This window comes from Phyllostomus hastatus, unplaced genomic scaffold (assembly GCF_019186645.2).
Source record: "Phyllostomus hastatus isolate PE091 unplaced genomic scaffold, TTU_PhHast_1.1 phas_contig_34, whole genome shotgun sequence".
NCBI lineage: Eukaryota > Metazoa > Chordata > Mammalia > Chiroptera > Phyllostomidae > Phyllostomus > Phyllostomus hastatus.
The window spans coordinates 23,302,328-23,315,393 of NW_025333857.1; the positions used below are offsets into that span (position 1 = coordinate 23,302,328).

General features: G+C 38.9%; 1 protein-coding gene and 1 pseudogene across 3 annotated transcripts in view; both read right to left on the minus strand.

The window, feature by feature from the left end:
• Positions 1 to 13,066, minus strand: part of KDM4C (lysine demethylase 4C) — a 381,686-nt gene that overhangs the window by 245,153 nt on the left and 123,467 nt on the right. The window lies entirely within an intron of this gene.
• On the minus strand, positions 1,126 to 11,048 carry LOC123819809 (annotated as a pseudogene).

The window sequence follows — 13,066 nt, forward strand, 5'->3', positions numbered from 1 at the left end:
CTCCAGTAATGAGTTCTGCTGTAGGCTTAAACCATAACATACAAATGGCACAAAATGGGCTGGCTTTGTCCTCCTTTCACTTAGCTACAAATTTCCTCTGAAGGTTTATTAATGAACAGCATAATCACAAACACTCAAACTGTCATCAGGCTCCTTGCTGTTAAATTTACTGAAGCATACTCTCTACTGCCTACACATTTCCAAACATGATTTGTAAAACTGTATTCACCAATTGAAACTGATTTTTAATAAGCTTCCCCCCCTTGCAAACTGCCCAGTACCAAAGAGTACATCATTACCTGTTAAATGTATAGCTTAGTGAGTGAATGACTATTTAGTCCATAGTTGTGTCTTGACTTTCTGTTGAATACCCATTTCCCTCTGTGCCTTATTTCTATTTTCCCAAGACTGTAGTTGCTTCATCCTTTGCCTTCCCAGCTCTAGATCAAGTCAAAACACACCCACAAACACACCCTCCATGAATGGCAGGCAGAGGAACACCTTCTTTTGATTCCCTTGGGTTATCATGATGGCATGACCTGCTCTGTGAAAATGAGTACAATAAAAAGCAATCTTTTAAAAGAAGCAGGCTCAGAGGACAGAGATGGGAAAAGACACAATTAATAAACTACAGCTTCCAAGAAAGATACACTGCCTCAAGAAAAGTTTCATGGGAGACATAAAGTATTAAGCTGAACTCGGAAGGCTACCCTAGATTTTCTACAAGGTTTACCTTTTCATATGTAATCAATAACCTATACAATGTAAACCTGTTTAGGGAACAGAGAGCAGTCCAGCCTCACTGAAGCATAAGAGGATAAGAACTGGAATGAAAATGCAGTTTGAGAGCCTAGAAACAGAAAGGGCTGCTTTTTCTACCCCCACCCCCCGCCTTTTTTTTTTTTTTTTTGGCAGAGCCAGCTGAGTCTTTATTTTGGGAAAAAATACTTTATTTGGCATTTAGTCTGGGACATGGGTAAGAGGCAGTCCCCCAGTCAGTAACCCCCCCACTAGGGTGAGCTGAGGCCTGGGGCTGAGTTTCAGGTGGGTCTCCTGTGCCCTCCACTCCCCTACACAGCTCCTTTCCCCAAAGACTCAGAGGACAGCAGGGGCCATAGCAATAGTTCACTTGGGCAGGACATCAGGTGACTCAGACACCAGCTTCCCACCATGGGCCTCAATCTTACTCTTAACCACTGTCTTGGAGGAGCTGATACTGGTGCAGCTGAAGGACCCAGGGCCTCAGCCAGAGCCCAAGCTGGCCTGGAGGCCCAGGCCATAGCTGAGGTTCCAGTAAGCTGGGCTCAGACCACCTAAGTAGCCACTGGTGTTCCTGGTATGGATACTCATGTTCTGCGTCCCAAACTCCAGTGGGTTCTCCTTGCCCTCCAGCAGCTTGCGGTAGGTAGTGTCTCCACATCCAGGGCCAGCTTGACATTCATGAGCTTCTGGTACTCGTGCAGCTGCTGGGCCATGTCTTGTTAGGCAGTTCTCAGAGCAGCTTCCAGCTTAGCCATCTTGGTCTGAGCATCTTTGACAGCCAGTTTGCCATGATGCTACGCATCCATGATGGGGGTCTCCAGGGAAGCCCTCTGGTCTTTGAGGCCATGGATCTCAGCCTAGATTCAGCTGATGTTCTGGTTAATCTCAGAAATCTCTGTCTTCATGCAACACAGGTCATTCCCATGCTTCCCAGCCAATGTCTGCAGCTGCTCGTACTTGATCTGGTACATGGTCTTAGCCTCAGCCTAGCTGCAATTGGCGATCTCCTCATACTGGGCCTTGACCCCAGCAATGACATCATCCAGGTCCAAGGAGCAGCTGTTGTCCATGGACAGGAGCACAGACATGCAGCTCATGAATATCCTCTTCATACAGATGCCTGAAGAAGTTGATCTAATCAGTCAGCCTTTCCAGGCAAGACTCCAGCTTATCCTGTTCATGTAAGTTTCATTCTCATTCTTCTTGATGAGGACAAATTCATTCTCCATCTCTGTGAACTTGTTGATCTCCTCCAAATACTGATTCTTCAAGTCCTCCACCAACCCCTGCATGTTGCCAAACTCTGTCTCCGGTCTCGACTTCTCCTGGGCCACTATTTCCAGCTGCCACCAAAGGTTGTTAATGCAGCTCTTGAACATACTGTCCACATTACTACAAGTCATCTGCTGCTGAAGAGTTCACTTGGTCTCTTATTCTGCTGCTCCAGGCTCCACACCTTATCGATGAAGGAAGCAAACTTGTTGTTAAGGCTACTGATCTGCTCCTTCTCCTGGATGAACATGGCCTGGATGTTGGGGCCCACCTCCCACTTGAAGGAGCTCAGCAGGCTATGGTTCACTTGGACCATACTTCCAGCTCCATTGAAAACCCCAGCCAGATTCATGTTGACACCCAGGCCAACCCAGTAGCTGCTGTCCACCCAGGAAAAGGTCAAGGAGCTGATGCTGAGCCCACTCAAGTACAAGTGGCTGCTGAACACCTAGGGGCCAGATGACCTCCTTTATCAACAAAGGAACCAGGAGAAAGATGATCCTTATCCCCTGACATTATGAAGCAGATAGGACATACTCCTACCTGGAAACTTCAGCAACTCCCAAAGTATGACTCTCAATCTAGTTTCCCTATAGTCACTAGCAGTATAAGCATTAAGACAAATAGTAGGGCATGGAAGGAAAAAAGAAAAAGGGACTCATGGACAACTGTGGTGATTGCAGGAAGGAGGAGGGTATAAGGGGGTTAAATGGTAATGGAAAAATACAATAAAAATTTTTTTTAAAAAGGACAAATAAGACATCTAAAACATGTTGTAGAAACAGAGTAGAGAAAGAAGCCTATGCCTGTCCCAGTCAGTGAATGGAGGAAAGCAAGCCCAGGGTACACAGTGGCAGCTAAGAAGAAAAAGTAACAGAGACTCAATCCTAGGACTGTAAGCAAACACTGACTTCTATAAAAACACAAAAATACTCCAATGCAACTAAAAAGCAAACAAACTGGGAATGATATTTATAGAAAACAGAGCTAAAGGTTCATATCCTTAATTCAGAATAATATTCATAATAAAAAATTTTAAAACAGTAAAATATGGATAAAAAAATGTAGGCTATTAAAATTGTTCAAATTCCCTATTAATTAAAAAATAGGGTTAGTCTTTTCATTTAAAAAATAAAAATTGGTTTAATAACAATTTAAGTATTATAAAAAACCATTTTCATGTTGCTTATGTGAGTACAAATATTGGAAAAAAACTAACAACATGTATCCAAATACTATTTGACTCATAATTAGCTTTCTAAAAATCTTATCCCTGCCCTGGCTGACGTGGCTTAGTGGATTAAGCGCCAGCCTGTGAACCAAAGCGTCACTGGTTCAATCCCCAGTCAGGGAACATGCCTGGGTTGCAGACCAGGTCCCAGTGGGGGGCATGCAAGAGGCAACCACCCATTGTTGTTTCTCTCCCTCTCTTCTCTCTCCTTTCCCCTCTGTCTAAACATAATAAAATCTTTAAATAAATAAATATAAATAAATAAATATAAATCTTATTCCTTAAGAAAAAAGGAAGTTGGACAGTAATTTATGCATATAGCTCTTTACTGCAATGTAATTGGTGATAATAAAATTTGTAAACAACCTCTATGACAACAGAATAGTTAAATTGGGATGATATAGTCAGCAATTAAAAATAGTATTTTTGAGCACTTCAAAGTGGCATAAGAAAATATTCAAAAACAACAGGATATAACAAGATATAAAATGTTGTATGTTTGATAATATTTTAATTTTCTTTAAAAGAAAAAATATTTATGCATCACAGAAAGCCTGGCTTAGTAAAGTAGGTCCAAGATCTCATCAAATTGACACTCTATGATTCCACCGTATCTGGAATAACTACAATACAAGACAGGAGCCTCCTCCTAAAAGCCTAATAATCATAGGCCATTGCACAGCACTCAATTAATAAATGTTGAATTAAACTAAGTACCAGTCTGAGAAATTTGATTAAGCACTGACTGGTGGTTCCAGGTTCTCTGCTTAAGAAACAAACCCACTGAAGCAAAAGGTCCAGAACCACTAACCTACCCACTGAGGACTAGAGTTTGTCCATAGACCCTGCTGAGGGAGTAGAAAACAGGAAGCTGAGAGCTAGATACATGGCATCTATTGAAGACAATTCTCTCCACAGCGGTGTCATTTGCCTTTATCATGTGGAGTTTCCATAAATTTATTGCAAAGCTTAGTAATTATAAAAACCAAGAAAATACATCTGATTCAATCTGCTATTGTGTCAATTCATTCCAGATGGTAAAATGGAGAAGATAAACAGGAGACAAAAGGGAGCTCTCTGAGAATGAAATCAATAAAAAGTACATTATATCAATGTAATAAAGCTAAACTCTGCATGCACCCATTGGAATTCTACGTTTATAAACTTCCCAACCTGAACATGTTGTTTTGAAAACATGTTCATGCAGTGAATTGCATCAGTGAACTGCATCACAAGCAGTGAATTGCATCATCTCAATCTTCTTAAGTAAGTGCATCAGTTACTTGGTAATTGAGTATGAACTTCAGATACTCCATTGCACAACTCAAAGAGTGGATACTCTGAAATATGGATTTGAATCTCCAATTCCTTTTCTTCCTTTTCATATAGGCTCCTCTGATAGAATCACAAGTGTGAACACAAAGTGGCAACAGGGACTGAACAAGAATCTGTGCTTGGCACTAACATTTTTCAGTCCAGCACTTAATGGCTGAATCAATTAGACTCCTTTATTTGCCACAGACTCCTTCCATCTCAATAGCACCAGCACACATCTATATACTAATTAGTGGTGGGAGTGGGGGAGAAGCACCATGGACTGATAATAAGGAGCCTACACAACAGGAACACCTGTTCAGATGCACTGCTATAGCTTAAACCCATGTACAAATCTGAGAACAACTGTTATTTCTTAAGAATTCCTGGTTAAGCTTACTCAGACATTTTAGGGCTTAGGATTCAGCATTCATTTTGAACGTCAGAGTGTACACAGCACCAAAATTCAGAAAAACCTAACATTCTCTCTAATCAAATGTGAAATACTAAAGCATTAAATCATGTTTTCTAAAAATTATGGGCATGTACTGAAAAATGGATGAGGCTTAGAGACACAATCTAGACATTTCAGAATTTAAACATTCAACATCACTAGGGCCACTTATGGGAGGAAATATGCAACAGAGAAGCTTCACATAACAGGAGCTAAGCAGGGTTTGGAACACTGCTTTCTTAGTCATCCTTTCCCTCATCTATCCCTTCAATCCCCTGCCAAGACAGCCTCCAATGTGTGCCTTTACTGGCAGAGTAATGTTGCATTGTTTTTCTTCAACTCTAGCATTCCACCCAAAATAGAAAAGTTTGAATTTAACTTTTTAAATATAGATGGTATATGTTCTTTGGTTGTTTGATTTTAAGAATGACATAAAATCAAAAGGTATTTTAAGCACCATCTGTTCTCTTGCAACAATAGGCAATAATTTCCCAATTGTCTTACTTCATGTATGTGTTATAAATCTAAAGTACCCTTTATGATTATTGTAGTTGGTATTATTTTATGTAGTCCTCCTTGCCTATGTGTGTATTTAGAAACCAGGCTGAGTTTCAACTCCCCTTTGTGCCATTCCTATTTCAAGTTCCCATTATCATAGAACTGTTGACAAAGTCATTTAGTTATTATTTCCTGTCATGTCTCCCAAATTCACTGGAATAATACTTTATGAGGCCAGAAAAATGCAACTCTAAAGACACTTATTAAAATTTTTTTGACCTAATTCTTCAAATATGAGGACAGTTACAAATGCTGTCATTCAGTAAAACAAAAACTATAATGGCATTAACTATCTTCTAGTATTAACTGTGGTGGAATAAGCTGAGATTGCAGGTGCAGGCAGGGCCCGTCAACAAAGACAGAACTGGAAACATGCAAGTGCACCAGGTCCATGTAGCCATCTGCTCTGCACGAAGCGAATGAAAAGAGAGCAGTGAACTAAGGCATTCATTTTCAAAGTCCTGATTTGTTAACAAGATGTGTGCAATGATCTTATGCACTACTGTGATTCTGTGACGGCCCTCAGAAAAAAAAATCCACTGCAAACCATCTGTCATACCCTATTGGGATAAGCTAGAAGATTTTTCTAATAAACATCTATACTCTAAAAATTTTTTACTTGCCATAAATGATGAACATATTAAAAGGAAAGATGTTAAAAGGAAAGACACTGGAAAATAACATGTTCAATATTGATCATCTTTGTGTAGATTTTTTAAAAGATATAGATATATGCTGATATTTTTGAAAGTATATAAGGAGTTAACAGGTTTTACCATTTCTTTTTTTTTAAGATTTTATTTATTTTTAGAGAGATGGAAAGGAAGGGAGAAAGAGAGGGAGAGAAACAGTGGTGTGAAAGAAAAACAACAATCAGTTTCCTCTAGTAAATGTCCCAACTGGGGACTGAACCCACAACCCAGGCATGCACCCCCACCAGAAATCAAACCAGCGACTTTTTGCTTTGCAGGATGACAACCAACCAAATGAGCCACATCAGCTAGGGCCAGATTTTACCTTTGAAGAAGGGACTAAAATGAGTGTCATTAAATATTTTTATACTCTAATTTTTTAAATCATGGGTGCATATTAATTCTTTATTTTTGTACTTTTGAACACTGAGTATTTGGGTAGTAATATGAAGAGCCACAGTGATTTCCTTTCAAGTAATTTTCTGTAAAATTAAAAGTATTCTAGTATAATAACTTAATGATTCCCAGATCTTTGAACATTTTAGTTATAATCCAATTTTTGCTGATAAAACTAATACTATAACAATCATCTTTGTAGATGAACTTTTGCCTGAATTTTAATGAATTCCTAGGAGTGTAAAAAAGGAGTCAAAGGGCACAGAGATGTTGAGAGCTACTTATATATACTATCTACCCACTTTTCAGGATGCTTATGCCAATTATACTGCTACCAACAGAAGTGCAGAGTGCCCACTCTACTAACTACATTCTCATGTCCATTGGAACTTCCCTGTTATATTTACTAATAAGAAATCCTTCACTATTAGTTTGAATAATACTGAAGTTTTAACAATTTTCCAATTTTATTTACCAGTAAAGAAACAGGTCTTCATTCTATTTCAATAATGTTCAGCACAGCCCTGGCTGCTGTGACTCAGTGAATTGCATGCCTGCCTGCAAACTGAAAGGTAGTGCTGGTTTGATTCTGGGTCAGGGCACGTGCCTGGGTTGCGGGCTAGGTCCCCAGCTGGGGGCATGCAAGAGGCAACTGATCCTTTTATCTCTCACATATTGCTATTTCTCTCCCTCTCTTTCTCCCTCCCTTCCTCTCTCTCTAAAAATAAATAAATAAAATCTTTTAAAAAATCATCAGAACAGTCCATTTTTAAAAAATACTTAAAACTAAGAATAATCCAAAATATACATTACTGAGATCTGGAAATATTCTACCAAGAATCACTGAAAATTATTAATAGGCCTTTAAAAATTTCCACTATAAAAACTTAGGAAGTTGCTGGAAACTACCTACTTTTTTTAACTCAATTGAAATAAAACCCCGGAGTACGTAAAAGCCACATGCGGACTACAGTCAAACTTAGCAGGAATCTTTAACATCCACGATGGCTTTCTTTACAAGGACTTACATGGTATTTCAAATTCAACATAGTGCCCAAGAGCAAGAGTATGTTTTTGAAGACAAAAGCAGCAGCTCCTTCAATTCTTCCTCTCAGCAATATGGCCTACAGAACCCCAAATACTGTTAGTTGATGTCATACTTTTCCTACTCCCCTCATTTTTGTGGAAAGTAAAAGTAAATGGATCTGAGAAATCCATAGAAATATATAAAGCAACCCATCTGCCCAGCCTGCTGTTAGCATGTATCCTGCAAATACTATCCTCACAGCCACTGCTGTTCAGGCCTGAACTCCACCATCTTCTCCAAATTAGTATTGGGGAGTGCCCTGACTTAGAAATGACCCATGATTAACCACTTTTTAAAAATGTATTCAGCAGTAGAAGATGGTGCTATGTGACTGTCCCACCTACCCCATCCTCACTACAGGCTGGTGCGGCACCAAAGGCCTCTCTGCAGGTAAGGAAACTACAGTTGACAGAGGCAGGTTACACAAGTATCCCACACAGAACCAGAATTCTAACACAGATCGATGTGATCGGGCCGGGTTTTTGTTTGCCTGCATTCAAATTAGCCATCAAAACACTTTTATTAAGGAAGCAACACCTCTGAAGATAGAGCAATGAATAACTTGTATTTCTGACAAAGCTATGAAAAAGTAAACATTGGCATGCTTTCTGCAAACTGATTTTTAAACAGAACCTCTTCATCTCCCTAGTCAAATATACAAAGTATGGACTTTAAGTTAGGTCTGATCACCTTATACTTTGTAAGTTGCAGACTTCAGCGCTGCCTTGTCCACATCTAAAAAGAGAGATGAGCATCCTGTTACTCCCCTAGGGCATTTTCTTCCATGTCTCCACCAGTCCTATTCTCCCTTCTATTTCACCAGGATTGGCCCACTGAACTGATCCATCATCACTGGAACAGGAAACAGGATCTCCCTTGCACCAGACAGGCCGACCACTGAGCCAAAGTCAATTCCCAAACTGAAATTCTAGAAGAAAAATGCAGTGGAAATACAATCCTAATCCACCACATGGCTATCTAGTCATGATAGCCATGACTAGATAGGCTCCACATCACAACTCCACAAAGCTCCTTATATATTTAATTTCATTTATTTTTCAGAAGTACTATGAAGAAGCTATAACCATTTTACATGTGGGAAAAGGGAGATTTAGACGGGTTAGTTAAGTACTTGCTCCAACCGCAGAGGTAGTAAAAAGAAAGGGTAGGAATGGAATCAGAGTCTGGCTAACCCTTGAACTTGTACCCTTTCAACAATACAAAACAATGTTTCCCTTATACATGAGTAAATGAAACTCAGCAGAATTACATACAGTCTGACAGAGATTCAAGACAAAGCGTATAACTCTCCAGAGTGTCTGCCATCTCCACCACCCTGTGTTGTCTCCCTTGAGTGCTTCTGACAGCAATCCTATGGAGATCATGGAATCTCAAAGACTATTTGAGCTGTATTTCTAATTAAGCATTTTGAAGGGAAATGCAGGATATAATTAATTTTATAAAACTAACTTTGAGTAATCTTATGGAACATACAGCATGCTATATTTTTCTTCCACAATGTTTTCTAGCCTTTTCATAAAAGATTATAAAATCATAGCAATAATAGTGAAATATACATATATATACAATTCTCATTCCCTGTCCCCAAAATACTGACATATTTAACTATAAAGTAATTTCCCAATATTATGATTTCATTTTTCATATTTTAATGACATTACAACTCTAAGTTGAAAATTCTTACTTAACTATTTATTCATTAGTCACACTCAAGTATGATAAAAATCAAAATATCTAACAGTAACAATAACAGACATAAAATCATAGAAACTGCACTCAGCACTATAAACAAAAAGGCATAAAAATATTGATATTGTTCTCACTTAAAGAGAGCACTTAGAAAAATACAACCTGATCAATACAAATGAAAGACAGAAACATTTCTGTTTTCTGAGCTGGTGTGGCTCAGTGGATTGAGTTCCAACCTGTGAACTCAAAGGTCACTGGCACGATTCGCAGTCAGGGCACAAGCCTGGGTTGTGGGCCATGTCCCCAGTAGGGGGTGTGAGAGAGAAAACTGATCAATGTATCTCTCACACATTGATGTTTCTCTCCCTCTCTTTCTCCCTTCCCCTCTCTCTAAAAATAAATAAATAAAATCTTTCAAAAATATATTTTAAAAAAGGAAAACAAGAAATGATGCCTGGCAGAATTAGCTACAAGCACTAAATTTTGTAAACAGTGTCACAAAGAATTAATCAGTGCTCTAAAATTTTGTGTTGGAAATCAACACAAAATTCAGAGTGTCTAGGTGTCCAGAAGACACTCTTATTTTGCCGTCCTCATTTTAGAAAGAGGTAATATATAGTATTGGCCAGTTTGTAGGAGATAAATGTCTAGTAAATTAAAAAATAATAAGTATGCTAAAAGAAGGAGATAACTAAGCACTAGGCTCCTATCTTACATCAGATTTTTTTAGGGCCTACCTTACTGGGGCAACCTTTCTTCTTTGAATTGGCTAACACTGATTCTTTTAATTGCAAAGGTACATACCTATTAAAGCAGTAATTGAGATTAATCATGGGTTTCTTGACCCATTTTTTATTCCCTTTGATATATAAATATAAAAAACTTATTTAGCTATTACCTTCATCATTTTTAGCCTTCTTCCTGAGGATGGGCCCTGCCATTTGGCACAGATAACGTTCTGTGGCCACAGCTTCTATGTGGAACTTCTAAGCTATAGTTCCACCAAGGAGTTTCTGAAAGAGGAGTGCTCATTCTTTCAATCACCTTGCTCAAAGCAGAGGGAGGACAGACTATGGATCCACAGATTAAAGTCTACAGCCACTGACCCCAGTGAAATCCCATTAAAGCTTTCTTTTGATTCAAAGAGGTCACAGCAAATGATCAAGTAACCAGAACTCCCACAGGCTAAAAATTGAGCATCACATTTTGTTACTGTTCCATCAACAGAAAACGAAAAGGGAACCGGTGACCTTGACTGGCATGCCTTATTTAAGAAGTCCTATTTCACACTTAGCCTCTTTTGCAGAAAACAAACAAACAAAAAAGAAATCACCGTGTGGCTGGCTAGGCCAGAGGTTCTGAGCCCACTTAAGGAATTTTCACACATCCTCCTTTAACCAGCTTTTTCTTTAAGTTACATAGTGTACCAAAAGGCTATATATCTTTTAAAAGAGGTACTATGTAAAAGCAAACAATTAGCAATCCAATCATAAAGTTTTCAAATGAATTAAAGGGCTAGCAGGAGAATCAATGGCCAGCAACAGGGGTGCCTACCTTCGAATCCAGCCCCATTGGCCACAAACTGCTCTTTATCCCCTATATGCTTCTTTCTAAGCCACATGTGGACATTTCCAACCACAACTTTTGAATCAAGTTAGGAACAGGACCACTATTTTAACATAATAGCTTCAGCAAGACAGAATGATTTTCCTGAAGAAAATCAGCTTATTTGGTGGTACAGGAGAAGTGACTTTATTCAAATGATCCATGTTTTTTCTTTTTCTTGCTTTGTTCCAAAACTTTTCAAATCAAACATTTCCTTTTCTGCAATGAAATCTTGGGCATCATCTGATTTGACGTGACGACATTTTCATTTTGAAAATGAATTTTAGGTATGGACTGGACAACTTTAGGTTCTCAGAACATTTTTTAATGTGGTAAATTTCTACATTACATTGATATTTAAATTACGTATATAATTTTGTACTGTTGGACAGAGCTGTCAGTGAATGTTAGCTGAAATATTTTTTGAAAACTAAAACATTGTCTAAATGGGGAAAATAAAAAGATACAAAATTCCTATCTTTGAATCTTGGTTCTGATGCTTTTGATCAAATGGCCTTGGGCAAGTCAATTAATCATTCAACAAACTATTTCTTGAGCATTTATTATGTGCTGGGAAGAGAACATAGAAATGAACTAATGATATTTTTTAATCCCCACTCTATAGAACTTTGTTATATAAGTACAAGAGAGACAAACAAAATAAATTAGAACATTATACATATATGTCAGACGGTGATAAGAAAAAAATAAGCTTAAAGGAGATACAGGGATTATGGGGGGCGGGGGGAGGGGAAGGAAGTACAGGAGAAAGTTGTTTCCAGATATTTTAAATAGAGATGGTACTTACCTCTTTGATAATTTAGGTTGAGCTTTGATAGACCAAATATAGTACTATATAATTACATTATTATATAAGAGATCAAGAGTTTATTTATTTTTTTGTTGTTTCCACTTCATCGCTCAAGTACAGAACTTGACATGAGCCTGGGTCTTCAGCAATGTGCAGAGCAGAGACTGAGGGGGGTGGGTACATGATTTGGGTGAGGAGGGAAACAGGTCGGAGAGGAAATGCTGGAAGCAGATCCACAGAGTGATCGCCATGACACCAGAAGACATCATCAACCACACTAACTGGGTAAGGAAGGGAATATAGAGAAGTAATGGGCACAAGAGTGGTTTTCCCCATGTCCCTAGCACCCACATGGAGGCAACATGTTTAAAAATGGACAGGGAGGAAGAAAGGAAGAAGAAAATGGCTGCCCAGGAGGACTCCCTATCCACCCTGGTTTCATATCTGATCCCATCTCCCTACTGCCATTTGAAAATGGGCATAGCAAAATAAATTATGTAACAATCTGATGAGTGTATGTGAAAGAGGGAGGGAAAGAGGGGTTGAAAACATCTGAAATGATCCTCTATATCAATCCCCCAGCCTATTCCTTTTCCCCCTTCCTCCAAACCACCATCCAACCAGACAAGAAAAATAAAGGTCTCATTCACTCAAAATTCTTCCATTTTTACAAAAAGAACAAGGTAGAGCAGAGTAGGGAGCAGGGGAAGCAGGCAGTTGCAGGAATAGGGCTTGGGAAAGCCTATGCTTCTGTCTCCACCTGAGACTGACTCCTTGTTTTTGCACAAAGAAATAAAGAAAAAAATAGCCCTGGCTGGTATAGCTTGGTGGATTGAGTGCCAGCCTGCGAACCAAAGGTTCACTGGTTCAATTCCCAGTCAGTGCACATGCTTGGGTTGCCAGCCAGGTCCCTAGTAAGGGGCACGTGAGAGGCAACCACACATTGATGTTTCTCTCCCTCTCTTTCCCCATCCCTTCCCCTCTCTCTAAAAATAAATAAATAAAATATTTTAAAAAACAACAAAACAGGAAAAAACCTAGGAAACACCTAGGAAAGGATTTAAAAACAAACAAAAAAAATTTCCAAAAAGAGGTCACTGAGCCCTGGCTGGCATAGCTCAGTGGATTGAGCACAGGCTGCAAACTCAAGGGTCGCAGCTTCAATTCCCAGTCA